Source organism: Hemicordylus capensis, chromosome 1 (assembly GCF_027244095.1).
Source record: "Hemicordylus capensis ecotype Gifberg chromosome 1, rHemCap1.1.pri, whole genome shotgun sequence".
Lineage (NCBI taxonomy): Eukaryota > Metazoa > Chordata > Lepidosauria > Squamata > Cordylidae > Hemicordylus > Hemicordylus capensis.
This window is the reverse complement of record NC_069657.1, coordinates 135,777,186-135,792,534: the sequence shown is the minus strand read 5'-3', so window position 1 is coordinate 135,792,534 and position 15,349 is coordinate 135,777,186. Positions and strand designations below refer to the sequence as shown.

The 15,349-nt window shown below is 43.3% G+C and overlaps 1 protein-coding gene across 2 annotated transcripts in view; it reads left to right on the top strand.

Annotated features, from left to right (window-relative positions):
* Nucleotides 1–9,898, top strand: part of LOC128329940 (uncharacterized) — a 36,722-nt gene extending 26,824 nt beyond the window's left edge. For both annotated transcript variants that reach the window (XR_008309868.1, XR_008309869.1), the window contains one exon: nt 8,757–9,898. The gene's annotated coding sequence lies outside the window, so the exon portion shown is untranslated. The remainder of the gene's footprint in view (nt 1–8,756) is intronic.
* The last annotated feature ends 5,451 nt before the right edge of the window (nt 9,899–15,349 follow it).

The window sequence follows — 15,349 nt, the reverse complement described above, 5'->3', positions numbered from 1 at the left end:
AAAAATAAGAATAAGAATGATGAGTTTTAAGTATCTGGTTAATTGGAGGGCAATATAGATGATGACTCTTGAAACTATGAGGAACAGTTGAAGGAACTGGGTACGTTTAGCCTGGAGAACAGAAGACTAAGGAGCCAGGAGTGCTTTTTATCAGCTTCAGCTGATACGTTAGCTACCTCCATTTCTAGAGGTGAATGACCTTAAAACGGTGGTACATATGGTGGAAACCTCTAGGCTTGACTACTGTAATGCACTCTACATGGGTCTGCCTTTGTAGGTAGTCCAAAAACTACTACTGGTATAGAATGTGGCAGCCAGACTGGTCTCTGGTAGGGATGTGTGAACCGGCTCAAGATTGAGTCGGTTTGCCTTTGAACTGGTCTAGCTTGAGGGCTCACCCTCGAGCTGGACTAGGCCCAGGTCATGCCATGCAAATGGCCAGGGCACATGTGCAGCGGCCTCCAAAATGGCTGCCGCCACCAGAGAAACGACCGGAACGGCCCCAAAAGGCCAAAAAAGCCCTTAGAAGTTCAGAGAGAGGCCATCAGGGGGAGAGGGAAATGGAGGAGACCCCCCCCCAAAGGTCGCTAGTGAGCATTAAAAATTTTTTTAAACAATATTTAGAACCCCTGAACTGGCTCAAATTTGAGCTGAGCCAGGGAGGTTGTTTGGGGGCACAAAACCAAACATACTCGGTTCAGTTTGTGTCTTGTTCGGACTCAAACCGAACTGGGCAAACTGGTTTTGTGCACACCCCTAGTCTCTGGGACAACCCAAAGGGACCATATAACACCAATTCTGAAAGAACTGCACTGGCTGCTAATATGTTTCTGAGTGAAATACAAAGTGCTGGTTATTACCTATAAAGCCCTCAATGGCTTGGGTCCAAGGTATTTAAGAGAGCACCTTCTTTGTCATGAACCTTGTTGCCTATTAAGATCAAATGGAGAGGTCTGGTAACAGTTGCTGCCAACTCATTTGGTAGTGACTCAGGACCAGGCCTTCTTTGCGGCTCTCCCAGGGCTTTGGGATATGCTCCTTGTTGAAATAAGAGCATCTCCTTCTCTGTTTGCTTTTAGAAAGACCCTCAAGACACATCTGTTTTCTCAGGCATTTAACTGAAGTTAATTTTAAAATAGTTTAATTTGTTTTACCTTATGAGATTTTTTTTATTTTTTATTTTGTGGAATTTTAACTGTTTTTACTCTGTTTTATATTTGTTGTGTTTTTAAATTCTGTATACCTCCTAGAGATGCACGTACCAGGTGATATAAGATATGATTGATGGATAAATTGAGATATGCTAGCTGTCTTCAGATATCTGAAGGCTGTCACACTAAAGAAGGAGCAGTCTTGTTCTCTATTGTTCCTGAGGGCAGGACTAGAACTGATGGGTTGGAATGAGAAGAAAGCAGATTCAGATTAGACATTGGGAGGAATTTCCTACCTGCAAGAGCTGCTTGATAATGGGACACTCTGCTTGATGCTGTGGTCAGCTCTCCTTTGCTGGAGGTTTTCAAACAGAGGCTTGTTGGCCATCTGTTTAGGGATGCAGTAGCAGCAGCAGATTCCTGCTCGGAGATCTTTGTATTTTGTAATTTTTTCTATTTCTTTTTCTTCTATTCTGCTATCAGCTGGTATTGCTATGTCAATTATTGTAACTTGTTTTTCTTTCTTCTCGACTACAGTTGTATCTGGTGTATTGTGTGGCAGATGTTTGTCTATTTGTAGTTGGAAGTCTCATAATATTTTTGCATCTCCATTTTCTACAACTTTTTCAATTTTATGGTCCCACCAATTTTTGGCTACAGGCAGCTTGTATTTTTTGCAAATGTTCCAGTGTATCATCCCTGCTACCTTGTCATGCCTTTGTTTGTAGTCAGTCTTTGCGATCTTTTTACAACAGCTAGTTAGGTGGTCCACGGTTTCATCTGCTTCTTTACAAAGGCGGCACTTGCTGTTTGTTGTTGATTTTTTTGCCTTTTGCTCTTATTGCATTTGTTCTTAGTGCCTGTTCTTGTGCAGCCAGTATTAAACCCTCTGTTTCTTTCTTTAAGTTGCCATTCTTAAGCCATTGCCAGGTCTTGGTGATGTTTGATTTTCCACTTATATTGTGCAAATATTGACCATGCAGGGGCTTATTTTTCCGTTTTTCTGCTCGGTTCTTGACTTGTTTTTTCTTGTAGGCCTGCTTTGTTTCATTGGTGTTTAATAGTTTCTCCTTATTGACCATTTTAAGTGCATCTCCTTTGCTGTCCTTGATATATTCTTCAAGGCCTCTTTTCTCCTCCTCTACTGTTTGATGGACTTGCAGTATTCCTCTTCCACCTAAGCTGCGAGGGAGGTATAGCCTATCTACATCACTGCAGGAGTGCAGGGCATGATTGATGGTCATTATTTTTCTGGTCTTACGATCTAGCATCTCTAGCTCTGCCTGGGTCCAGTCTATTATTCCTGCAGTGTATCTGATAATAGGTATAGCCCAGGTGTTGTTGTTGTTGTTGTTAGTATTTCGATTTCTGTACCGCCCTTTCAAAAATCGCTCAGCGTGGTTTACATAGAGAAATAATAAATAAATAAGATGGACCCCTGTCCCCAAAGGGCTCACAATCTAAAAAGAAACATAAGATAGACCCCAGCAACAGTCACTGGAGGTACTGTGCTGGGGGTGGATAGGGTCAGTTATTCTCCCCCTGCTAAATAAAGAGAATCGCCACATTAAAAGGTGCCTCTTTTCCAAGTTAGAAGGGGTTTTAAGATACCGTCTTAAAGGTATTGTCTTTTAAGAAAAGATGAGACAAATTCATGGAAGATAGGTCGATCAACACCAATTAGCCAGTAAAGCTATATAGAACTTCCATGTTCAGAGGAAGTATCGCCCCAGCTAACTTGGCAAAGAGGCACCTTTTACCGTGGTGATTCTCTTTATTTAGCAGGGGGAGAGTAACTGGCCCTATCCACTCCCAGCACAGTACCTCCAGTGACTGTTGCTGGAATCTCTCTTATGTTTCTTTTAGATTGTGAGCCCTTTGGGGACAGGGATCCATCTTATTTATTTATTATTTCTCTGTGTAAACTGCCCTGAGCCATTTTTGGAAGGGTGGTATAGAAATGGAAATAATATAATAATAATAATATACCTTTGAGCACCAAGTGTGGCGGGGTGATGTGGCAGTGGTCGCTGCATGAGAAAAGACTGCAAATTCCAGGTGCACCCATTCAATTTCCACACTCCATGGGAAGTGGCGGGGGGAGTAATTTTAAATTCAAGCTTCAGAAGACAGCTGCCTGCTCCCTCACGGCTGGGAGTGAAGAGAGAGGAAAGTATCATATCTTCTGCCTCCTGACTGGTACTATTGTTTTAGAGGTGGGGCTGAAGTTTGTTTTTAAGAGCAATAACTCTTAAGAGCAATAACTCTTAAGAGCAATAACCAGGCACCAGGCAGAATGCCATAAGTCCAGGTGCAGCCTGGCCGACTGGAAAAAATGGCAACCCTACCGACACATTCAGGCTTTTAAAAGTATCTTCCACTTCAAAAGCCATTGCCATGTGGCATGGGAGCCTCCTGTTGGAGAAACAGAAGTGCAAAACTCCCTTTGGTACATGGAGCTAATTGTAGTATTCTTTAGCTCTGACCTAACAACAACAACAAATAGAATTCTGTGCATAGCCAAAGGACAACAAGGGCTTCCCTTCTTTCAGTGCTAGAATATTGAGGGTGTTGAGTCAAAGTCCAGGGTTGTTCAAACATTACACATAGCACTGCACCCTTTAACAATCCATACCAGCCCTAAGCACACAGTAGATAACAATCGTCTCATAAGGCGTCACTAGATTTCTGGTGGGTTGTTCATGATAACGGAGTCAGCATAATAAATCACAATCAAACCATAAGAATTGCCACATAGTCATTCCGAATAACTGCCAGCATCCCTACATCAGCATGTTACATAAAATAATTGTTCAGGAGTGCACAGTTCCCATTCAAGCACTCATCAAAGGGACAGGTTTTCAAAAGTGCTAAGCACACTGCAGCTTCTTTTTCCAGCTCTCCAGTTGCACTGCCCATTCAATGTCCCTTTCCTCGGCTGTCTCCTCCAATACTGGCATTGTGCTGCACAATACTTTGTGGCCAACAGGTATTCTCACATTATTCCAGTTCCTTTATTTCTATCAGCTCTGATTCCTGCTTTCCTGGATCCTCTAACCCTGTCCACTTGCTTTAGCAGAGCTGGTTCATTGCTGCTCACCAGACAAACAGCAACAAGACAAAGACTGCTCCACCCATCACTGGCCCTGCCTCACTCCTGCCTGCCATGCCCAGACATTGCCATAGGAGCACAGGAAGCTGCTTTATACTGAATCAGACCATTGATCCATCTAGCTCAGTATTACCTACATTGATTGGCAGTGGCTCTCTAAGGTTGCAGGCAGGAAACTCTCCCAGCCCTACTGGAAGATGCTGCCAGGGATTGGACCTGCATGCAAAGCAGATGCTCGGCCACTGAGCCATGGTCCTTCCAGCTTGCAGAGAGCGCCACCAGCCACAGCCACTGCTGGCTGTTTGCACAAGGGAAGGCATCATGGAGCATGCCCTCAGCCGTGGCAGGTGGGCTGCCCAGTCTTTTGGTTGCTGCTGTACTGCTAAGCCAACAGCAAGCAGAGGCAGCTGGAGCTCTCTCTCTTGCTCACCCCCACGGTCTCCCCTTCCCTCCAGCATTTCTCTGTCTTTACAGAATGATGTTTTTTATATATACATAACATTACATTAACATTTACTCCCAGGAAATCTGTGTCTTCCTTTCAGCTTTCAAACTGATGCTGGTTTGGGGCAGGGAGGGCAGCACTGCATCTGGCCACCAATGAAGCCAGTTGTGTCATACTGCATGGCCAGCCTCAGGATGCTTGCGTGAAGGCCAGGCGACACCATTGGGCAGGAGCTACATCAGCTAGCTCCACCCTCATGCTTCTGGCCCTCTTTTGATTTAGCATGGCACCCACCTGCAGTCCCATTTGTTAGTGTGGGGAAACCAGTTGACATTGGTCTTGTGGTAGCAAGCATGGCTTGTCCCCTTTGCTAAGCAGGGTCCACCCTGATTGTGTGTTAATGGGAGACGACATGTGAGCACTGTAAGATATTCCCCTCAGGGGATGAAGCCGCTCTGGGAAGAGCAGAAGGTTTCAAGTTCCCTCCCTGGCTTCTCCAAGATAGGGCTGAGAGAGATTCCTGCCTGCAACCTTGGAGAAGCCACTGCCGGTCTGTGAAGACAATACTGAGCTAGATAGACTTATGGTCTGACTCAGTATATGGCAGCTGCCTGTGTTCCTAAGTAGAATTTTTAAATATCTAAGTAGGATATTTTTCCCCCACTTCAATTTGCCTTGGATGGGGAATTAGTATTCACCTCCTTCACATGGATCTGTTTCACAAGCATAGTGATCTCAGTTGTGGGTACCTTAACTAGAGTAGCTTCTAGTCACAATTGCAGATATGTGTGTATGTTGGGGGCAGGGGTCACTACAGGCAGCATCATTAATGGTGAGCAACCAGGTGCACTGTTATAAGGGGTCTTCATGGACCTTTTCAGGCCTTTGTAGCTTAGGAGTCTCTGGGAATGGAACTGTCTGGGGGATTTGCTTGTCTCACCCTCTCAGAGTCACGAGGCTTTGGAGGTGGTGACCCAGACAAAACTGGCTTGAGGAGGGAAAGCAGCAGACAGGTGACTGCTAGTGTTCTTGGGCCTGGTTTGCTCATGTAATAAAGGGGCAGGCAGTAATTGCAAGGTGGTTTCTGTCTCTGCTATACATTAATGTATATCTGCACTCTAGGCTAATTGACATTGCAAATATGTGTTTTAAGTTGATGAATAAATCTGTGGCCCAAGTTTTAACCCATATAATGTTTGTCATCTCTTATTAGAGATCTAGGTGAATTCATTCATGCCACATGTATTATGCCACTGTATACTTAAAAGTAGACCTAGTGTAGTTCAATGCAAGTACTGGCAGGGGTCTTGTGATAGGTGGTCCATTGAAGAAGACTGATTATTGTCTGTTGGACTGTGCATGCCAAGAAGGAAGCTGACTCCATTACCATGACAAATGATTTCATTACTACGCATTGTGGAGATATGTTTAAAAATATAATGAATGCAAATATTGTGGCAAGTTTGGTCATGAAAATGGTCTTTGATTACAATTTGGATTTATATTTCCACTTGTTGCTCTTTAAAAAAAAAGCTTTAGGCACTTTTGAGGTAACAAACTCTTTATTAATTATTTACAGTGGCCCACATCTTCTACAGCCTTGCAAGGGCAGAAGAAGAGCAGCATGCTTGCCGAGCAGTTGGAGAATAACTGTGTTGAAGCCTTCTTCTGCAGCCTGGTGGAAGTGATATGTGCTTCTCTCCCCTCCCTCCAAATTTTTGGGGCCCCAAAGCCCTGTTCACTTGCAGAAACATGTCTCTGAGGGTCACACAGCCCTCAGGGATATATATATATATATATATATATATATATATATATATATATATATATATGCAAATGAACAGGGGTTTTGGAGAGAGGGGAGAAAAGCAAAGAGCACTTCCTTCTCCCTCTTCACCCATGCTGGACTGAAGAAGAAGCGTTCAATGCATTTATTCTCCAGCCACTATGTGAGAGCATTGCCCTTCTTTTGCCCCCACAGTGCAGCGGAAGATGTGATCCAGTGTACATAGCGCTAACTCCTTATTCATTTTTTAAAAAAATGCTAATTGGAGAAAAATAAATCCTTACATTACTTCTTTAGACTACATTATACACATTTAATGTATTTTACTTAGTTCTTTGACTATATCTATTTTGATAAGTTGGTTCATTATTTTCAACGAATGCTGCCTTTTCATTAGACATTTCAGACTTCCTGCCCAACCATATGGCCAAGGCATAGGTTAAACATGCGTTAATTATTGATCTTCAAACATTTCTCTACAAAATGGCACCAATTTTGGTCACTTTACGTCATTTTCATTTTCACTCTGTGTCCCTGTTTTCAAGAAATTGCCTGGGAAGAAATCTTCTAGTCACAGTTTTTTTTATATAATGAAAATAAGTGCAACCAACAGAATTATCCCAGAGGTCTTAGAGTGAGTGTATGTGTCCCAGTCTTCAGCTCAGCTAGTGTGTAACTACAACTATAAATTCAGAAACAAACAGGAACTACATTACAAATAATTATTGGAAGGACAAAATCAGTAACTTTATTGTTTTCTGTAAGGTCAGAAGTTAAAGGATAACATTGACAGAGCTATATTAGTTTGTTTTGTTCAGGTGATGTTTAAATTAAAAGCTATATAACAGCTTTCAGTTCATCTCTCCCTTTTCATCTTGCCATGCTCTGGGACATGGGCACAAGGCTCCTTTGTCACCAGGTCTTTTTGAGCTCTTTCTCCCTAACATAATGGAAAGCAGCTGAGGCAGGCATGGCTCAGACAAAGCCTTACACATTCCTGGTGAGACTGCCTCCTCACCACCAAAACCCCTGGACTTATATTTACTACAGAACATTGAAATCACAGTCACTTTCCTTCCTCAACACTGTAATTTTCCTCCCAGACAGGCCTGTCAAATTTAAGATTGGGTGTAGTACTATTCTTAACTGCACTCTCTCCTTCCCCACTGACCCACAGATCTGTGTGGCTGACAAGCTTCCTGCACAAGTCCTACTATAAGGAGGTCATACAACACAGAGACAACAAATGTTTCCCACAAGAAGAGGTTTTTTTAAAAATGGGATAATTTGGCAAATGTGAACTTACTTTGGTAAATTACAAGACTCGCCTTGCACACACACACACCCCCAATGTGTCACAAGGTAGAAAGGTTTCTGAACATGTCAACTTTCTCTCAAACAGAAGGGTTGTGTTTTTCAAGAAAGTGAGTCTGCACAACTTGTGACACACCAAGCCAAATTCAGCACTCCAGTCATGTAGGGTGGTTCACCAGGCGCTCAGTAGATCCTCTGGGTTTGCTGCGTAGCTGGGTGTGGCAAAACAGAGGGCCTGCTGTCCAGCACCTGGCTCAAACCACAGCTGAGTCATTAACTTATTGGGTGGCCTTAGGAAAGCCCTGGTCTGCCAGGCTCAGCTTTATCCCGCAGGGGATAGTGGGCTGATCTACCTACCTTATGGGGGTGATGTGAGGATTATCAAGATAATGAAAAGTGCTATATAAATGCAGAGTAGTAGTACAGGGATCAGTGGACTAATTTATATAAGGCAGCTTTTAATATCATGATAACTTCTCACCAGACTCACCAGAATCATGGCTGCTTCTAATGCAGAGGGCTGGTTGCTCTCTTATTTGCTATGGCAACATGATTGCCGTTGCCTCTGGCCATTTGGTGGGTGGCCCTACTAAATGCATGAGTCAAGTCCAGCAACTGACTACTAGTTAGTAATTAGAACAACATCCACATCAAATCAGCAAAAGATCCAGTGGTAATTCCTAGCCTGTTTTATTCTCCCCACCTATATCCTGAGTTTTTACATGTGGTCTGCTATAGACGTTCCAAATATCTCACACTCCTGTCAAACCCTGTTCATGCCTCTCTGGCAAATTCTTTCTCTCTCCTTGATGTCAGATATGAGAAGGCAGGGCATAAAACCCATCTGCTCCATTATACTTATGAATGGATAGTTTGACTTACTACCTTTGACAACTCTTTTATTCTTAGACACACCAATAAAATTAATTATTGATATTCAATTAACAGGGATTATGATGTCTCGGGATTAAGGAACTGTATGACAGCGGCTTCCAGTAAAGTGGTTGCTGGTGAACAGAAGCAGCCCGCAACTAAGAGAACTGGCCTGGGGCAGAGATTCACATCGACACTTGTTGTCTGAAGAGCCCAGGTGCAACAGCTTTCCCCTTTGTTAAAGAGATGATGGTAGGGGTGTCTTGTGGTGTTCCATGCCAAGCTAGTTCTCCCCACATGCAACAGGGAATAGGAAGGGCCCTCTCACTGGAGTTACCTTTTGGTAGTAAGCCACCACGGGAAAGGAAAATATGGGAGATGGTGTTGGAAGCAAGCTGCTGCATGAGAGCTTCACTGCTGTTTATGTTATGCATGTCAATATGAATCTGAAGAAAGAAAGAAAGAAAGAAAGAAAGAAAGAAAGAAAGAAAGAAAGAAAGAAAGAAAGAAAGAAAGACAACACTACTGCTGCTGTCTATTCTGAAAGCAAGTGGGAACCACTAGAAAGAAATCTGCATACGATGCGCAAATGCGTGTAAAGAAGCCCTGATATGTTTTTTTCCTTAAAGAAAAGCAGCCTCAGGAGGTTGTTATTTTAAAAAGATGTGTTGTGGGAGGCAAGGGGTCTTTCTTACTCCTTTCCCTGCCAGTCTTTTTTCTGCTCAAAATCTCCCCCAGCCCTTTTTTCCTGAATGCCGGGTCCCAGAAACACATTGAAGAGTAATGGATGGAGAAGCACATCGGCCCAGGTCTTAATCATGGCTGCTATAGGCATCATCCCAACATTCTGATTGATAAGCCTAAGGCTAACTAGGCACGTCTATCTGTCTGTCGCCACTCACTTATTTTGTAATATTCTCTCTGCCCTCTCTGTCTGTAAATATATTACGTCTCTGATACTCTTATGCCTTTTGCCACACCTTTTGTTTTTGCTCATTCATTGCTGTGTTAATTGAAAAGGTAAATTCCTTGCAGTAGGGATTTGTATTTGTTGCCTGTACAGCATCATGGCCCCAATAACAATGGCCATCATGTGCATATTGGATGTCTGAAGACACACTGAACTTCATACTGATGTTGGGTTTGGGTGCTGTTTATATACTTGTTTGTCTCCTTTGACCTTTGCAACCACAAAATTATAATCTTTTAAAAGTTCACCAAGAGCTAAGCAGGTGTCTTAAGTATTCTGACAGGTGATGGCAACAGTGAGTTACTATACTATGCCAAATTTCCAGGGGTAGCCATGTTAGTCTGCTGCAGCAAATTTCATTGCTTTCATAGCTCTGTTGTTACAAACATAACCCAATAACCCAGCAAGGGGTGAAGCCCTAATTAAGTATCTAGACAAGGAAAAGCTTCTTATAGAGGCTGTTCTCATGAGCAGCCAAGACCAGGCTAAGTCAACTTAGCCTGGGAATGGCTGCCTGTCGGAACCTGTGGGAGTTGACTGGTTCCCGGTGGCGCCTCAGTGGCAAACCCACCTAGAGAGCCTACCTCTCAAATAAGGTTGAGCGCTTCCTTAACCCCATTCCCCTGACCGTGAGGAGTGCCAGCTGCTTTCAGCCAGTGCTGTAACACTGACGGGTGCCCGCCCGTTGCTGGGGGGGTCCCCACAATGCACATGCACTGAAATGGTGCATTGTGGGCTTGCTAGGGGCAGAGACAACATGTCATAGGAATAGAGGAAGTTGCCATGTACTGAATCAGACCATTGAGCCATCTAGCTCAGTATCGTCTACACACAGACTGGCAGAGGCTTCTCCAAGGTTTCAGGCAGGAATCTCTCTCAGCCCTATCTTGGAGATGCCAGGGAGGGGACTTGGAACCTAGATACTTTTCCCAGAGCGGCTCCATCCCCTAAGGGGAATACCTTACAATGCTCACATGTAGTCTCCCATTCAAATGCAACCAGGGTAGACCTTGCTTAGCTAAGGGGACAATTAACGCTTGCTACCACAAGACCAGATCTCTTCCCATGACACCCACATCCACATGCCCAGAGCTGGCAAGAAGTTCATCTGCAGGGAAAGTAAGCTCCTGCAGCTTTGCCCTCCGCCCTCCCTCAAGCCCTCTCATGGGATCATGAGAATGGGCTCATAGAGTTATAAACTGTGCACCCTGTAGCCGACAATATACATGCATGCCTTACATATAGAAAAAGAGTTAGAAAAATGCAAGGGGCAGCTAAAGGAAGTGATACAGCCAAGGCCATGCTTCAGGCCAGTAGCTAAGGAAACAACAGAAGCAGGGTGGCCCAAATTCCTGTGATGCCTGAGGCAAGGAGTCAAATGCTGCCTTGCCCCATGGCTCCAGTGAGGGCCAGCCCCCTTTCAAAATCAACCCTTGCAAGCTTTGAAAGTAAGTAGGGGCAGAGAGGGAGGAAGGTTCTAGCAGCCTCCTCTTCTCTGCTAATTCTTCTTGCACACTTTGCAAGCAGCACGCAAGGAAGGGTCCCAAAGAGGGTCCAAACTGATCTCACCTGTTTGAGGTGATGGTGGGGGATTGGGGCATCTTGCCTTCCTGCTGGTATCCCAGTAATCTGCCACCTGAGGCAACTGTTTCACTTTGCCTCATGAAGCTAACTGACAGAAGCTAACTACCACAGTCCCAATCTAATATGTGGCAGAATTATTCTTGCTATCTGCAGTATTTGATTTTTCATGCCAAGGCAAACCCTTTCTCAAACGTTTCCTTTCCAACAAATATTACAAAATCAAAGCTCGCACTGAACCATTACTTTCCCCTAAAGTTAAAACAAATGGAGAACCAGAGGCTGTAGGATACAGCTGCAAGGACAGCTCCTTCCACCAGCACAACATTCTGCATTTTCATGCTGACTGTCCTCCATATCCCCCACACACCAGCTGATTGTGGTGACTCTGGGAAGGATGTGGTTCACCAAAAGTTATATTCTGACTTTGCCCCCAAATGCTCACTCAATTAATTTCCCTTTAACTTGAACATGAGGAACCCGTTTCCACCTTCTACTCAGCATCTATTTTTAGTGAAGCGTCATCTTGCCTCTACTTGGTTATCCATAGTCCCTTCTAGTGCTGGGACATAACAAATCTGGCAAAGATCTCCAAGTAACAGATGAATAATCTAATTATATCTAAAAGGAGAGGGATGAGGGAATAGCTGAAACCAGCTGCTAATAACAGTAAGAAAACCAAACTGCAATACATGGAAAATAAAATAAGAAAAGTAATTCCTCCCATTTTTTCCTGTTTTCACGTCATTAAAATATTTTCATATAACAACCTGCAAATTTAAGGTGAAAGAAACAATAAGTAAAACTCTTGAGTATAATTCACAAATAAACTCCTCCATGCAAACCACTTCCTGCTCCAAATCAATTAGATGTTAATAGCAGTAATTGTACTCCTGTGCAATTAATTCCATGGGAGCTTGTGCAAAAGAAGTCCTTGGAGGGATGTACATTATATTTTTACTTGATTGACTAGTAGAGAGAAAAGGTACATTTCCAAACCTTAGAATATTTCCCCCCTCTTTGGGGGGAAATTGGATCAAAAACAAAATTGAACAAGATAAACACCACGGTCAGAAGAAAGCAGGGTGGATTTGATTTAAATCAAACTGATTTAAATCACAATTTAAATCACTAGCAGGGTGGATAAAAATCAAAAAAATTCAATTTAAATCAAAAAATCAGATTTTTTTATTTATATCGGATTTTTTTGATTTAAATCGGATTTTTTTTATTTTTATCCACCCTGCTAGTGATTTAAATCATGATTTAAATCAGTTTGATTTAAATCAAATCCACCCTGGAAGAAAGATTGCAGATTTGAAAGCCTGGCAAGTGTAAACAATTATTTTGGCAAAGAAAGCATAGTTCTTTAGCATTTCAGTCTCCCAGGCAGGGCTGGTGATTCTTTAATGAGGTACAGCAAGCCAGTTGCCTCAAATAATTTATGGGGGCAGTGGCACGGCATTCCCACCCATTGCTCCCTGCCACCCACTACCTATGCTCACACTGTCCCACCTGGTGGCCCCTGCCACTGCCAGATTGCCATGATGCCTCAGCAGCATCATGGCTGCCCCCGATAGCTCTCAGCCTGCCTGCACACTGTGTGTGCCACTGAAGCACAGATACCGCCTGGACTCTGCAGCAGTCCAAGTCACAGCTTGCCATCCTGGCTACACAACTGTTACGACTATGAATATTTATTTACTATTTTTCAACAAAGAAAAATAGTTGAAAAATTATTGTCTTAATTTAAGAAAATAAATTTATTTATTTGCTTAAATTAATTAAACATAGAATTAATCAATCAAAGATGATTCCTGTCCCAAAAGGGCTCACAACCTAAAAAGAAACAGAAGGTAGACACCAGCAACAAGCAACAATCACTGGAGGGATGCTGTGCTCTCTTCCTGCAAATATAAGAGAATCACCATTTTGAAAGGGGCCTCTTTGCTAAGTTAGCAGCAAACTGTGCAGGTGTTTACACATCATAGGATGCATGTGATGCTGTTGCAGAGGCACGGTGGCAGCATGAGTTTTGAATTCTTACACATTCTCCAGAGCAGTTTGCAGCGCATGCTCATTCTACTCAGCAGCAACAACATAGCCAGACAGACAGCCTTTTTTCATTTGTGCACATGAGTAAGACTGGAGTGTTCCAGTCATGCTCACTGTCCAGTGTGCCAAGCAACCTGCAATGAACTTTCAGTGCCACTTGGCAGCAGGAACAGAGGAACTGCGGTGCTGCCCTTTCCCCCAAAGCACTCAGTGCAATCTGCAAAGATGCCCATGAGGGTTGTGCAGCCCTCAGGGACATATTTGCACATTGCCCAGAACACCTCCAGGGGAAGGGGAGATCAGCAAAAATTGCCTGTCACACATGTGAGCACCTGTGCTTCAGAAGTGGGAGAGTATCTGCAGCACGTATGCTTCTTTTGGCTGAATACTTAAGGTGTTAGGATGTTGTCCATCATTAGTTCATCAATAAACTCTCAGCTTTTTAAATAAGGGAAATTTTAGGGGGGGAATCTTGGATACATTAAAAATCTTTAAAACTTATGAACATGTTTTCTCAAAATGATTTATGCAGAAAAAAGGATAACAGGAAAAAGAAAGTTCTCTGTCCCCAAAGAGCTCACAATCTAAACACACACACAAGGAAGACATCAACATCAGCCCTGGAAGAATCCTGTGCTGGAGTTGGATATGGGACCGTTGCTCTCACCCTGCTAAAGATAAAAGGACCACTTTCAAAGGTTCCTGTTTGCCCAGTTAGCAAGGATTATCTGTGATGCATCCCTTTCTTGCTCTCCCGTGAGACTGGCTATGAGACAGCAAGAGACCATGTGAACTCAAGTATGTAGTACACCGCTCTGGGCTCCTTGGAGGAAATGCGGGATATAAATGTAAAAATAAAATAAAGAATAAATATACCCATCGGAATTTCCAGATTTTGTGTTGTCACCCTTGTCCTAACCCTAATCCTTCTGTAAGTAGAATTGGGAGGAGGGCACCATCTTTTTCTTTGACTCAGACTGGAACTGGCATGACTCCAACATCCTAATGCAGCAAATGTAAATAACTTGAAAAAGGAGTTTCTAGGTATTCATTGTCCTGATAGTTATGGGCTACTCCCAGGCACAGGGTGCCTCTTGGTTACCAGTTGCAGGGAAGCAAAAGCAGGAGAGAGGGCATGCCCTCACCTCTTGCCTGTGGGCTCCCCAGAGGCATCTGGTGAGCCACTGTGGGAAACAGGTTGCTGAACTAGATGGTCCATGGGCCTGATCCAGCAGGGCTGTTGTTATTATTCCAGCATTTAAATGCTGTAGGTCAGTTTAGACACCTCCTTCTGCTAGGGAAGGGGCTCCATATCAAAGGGAACACTACCCTGAGCACTACCTGGCAGCATGGGCCATCAAAAGAAAAACACCCCTGAGTGAAAAACAGACCATAGTTCAGTGATAGGACATCTGCTTGCATGCAAAAGGTTCAAGGTTCCATTTCCATTTCCAGATAGGGCTTAGAAGGACTCAGTGGGACCCTGGAGAAACATTGCCAATCAGTGTAAACAATACTGAACTAGGTGGACCAATGGAATGACTCAGAAGCAGCTTCACATAGATTCATCAGTATCATAATCTCTTCAATCAGTCAGGTCAGGGGTTCCCAACTGACCCACTCCTGATGATGTTGGACTACATCACCCCCAAGCCTTCAGCCATGATGGCTAGGGATGATAGGAAGTGTAGTCCAACAACAGCTGGGGACCCATGATTCACAATCCCTGAATAAAAGAATAAACAGAAATTGAGAAAGCCACAAAGAATGGCTTGCACTGCACTAATCCTCAATAGATTGTATACAGGAGTGAGAATATCATAAATCAATTAATACAGGACCCAGCTATTATTATTAGGTGGATGTTCTGTTCAGAAAGATTTATGTCTAATTCTTAGATCTGAATGACCCTATTTATAAAATGTGCTACAGTGCTTGCAGAATTATTACAAAATTATTATACATATGAATAACCACTTGCATGCATGCATCACAATGTCCTATTAGAATGGACATCTTAACATTATTGTACATTAAAAAACAATGCAGTTAAGTCAACAGG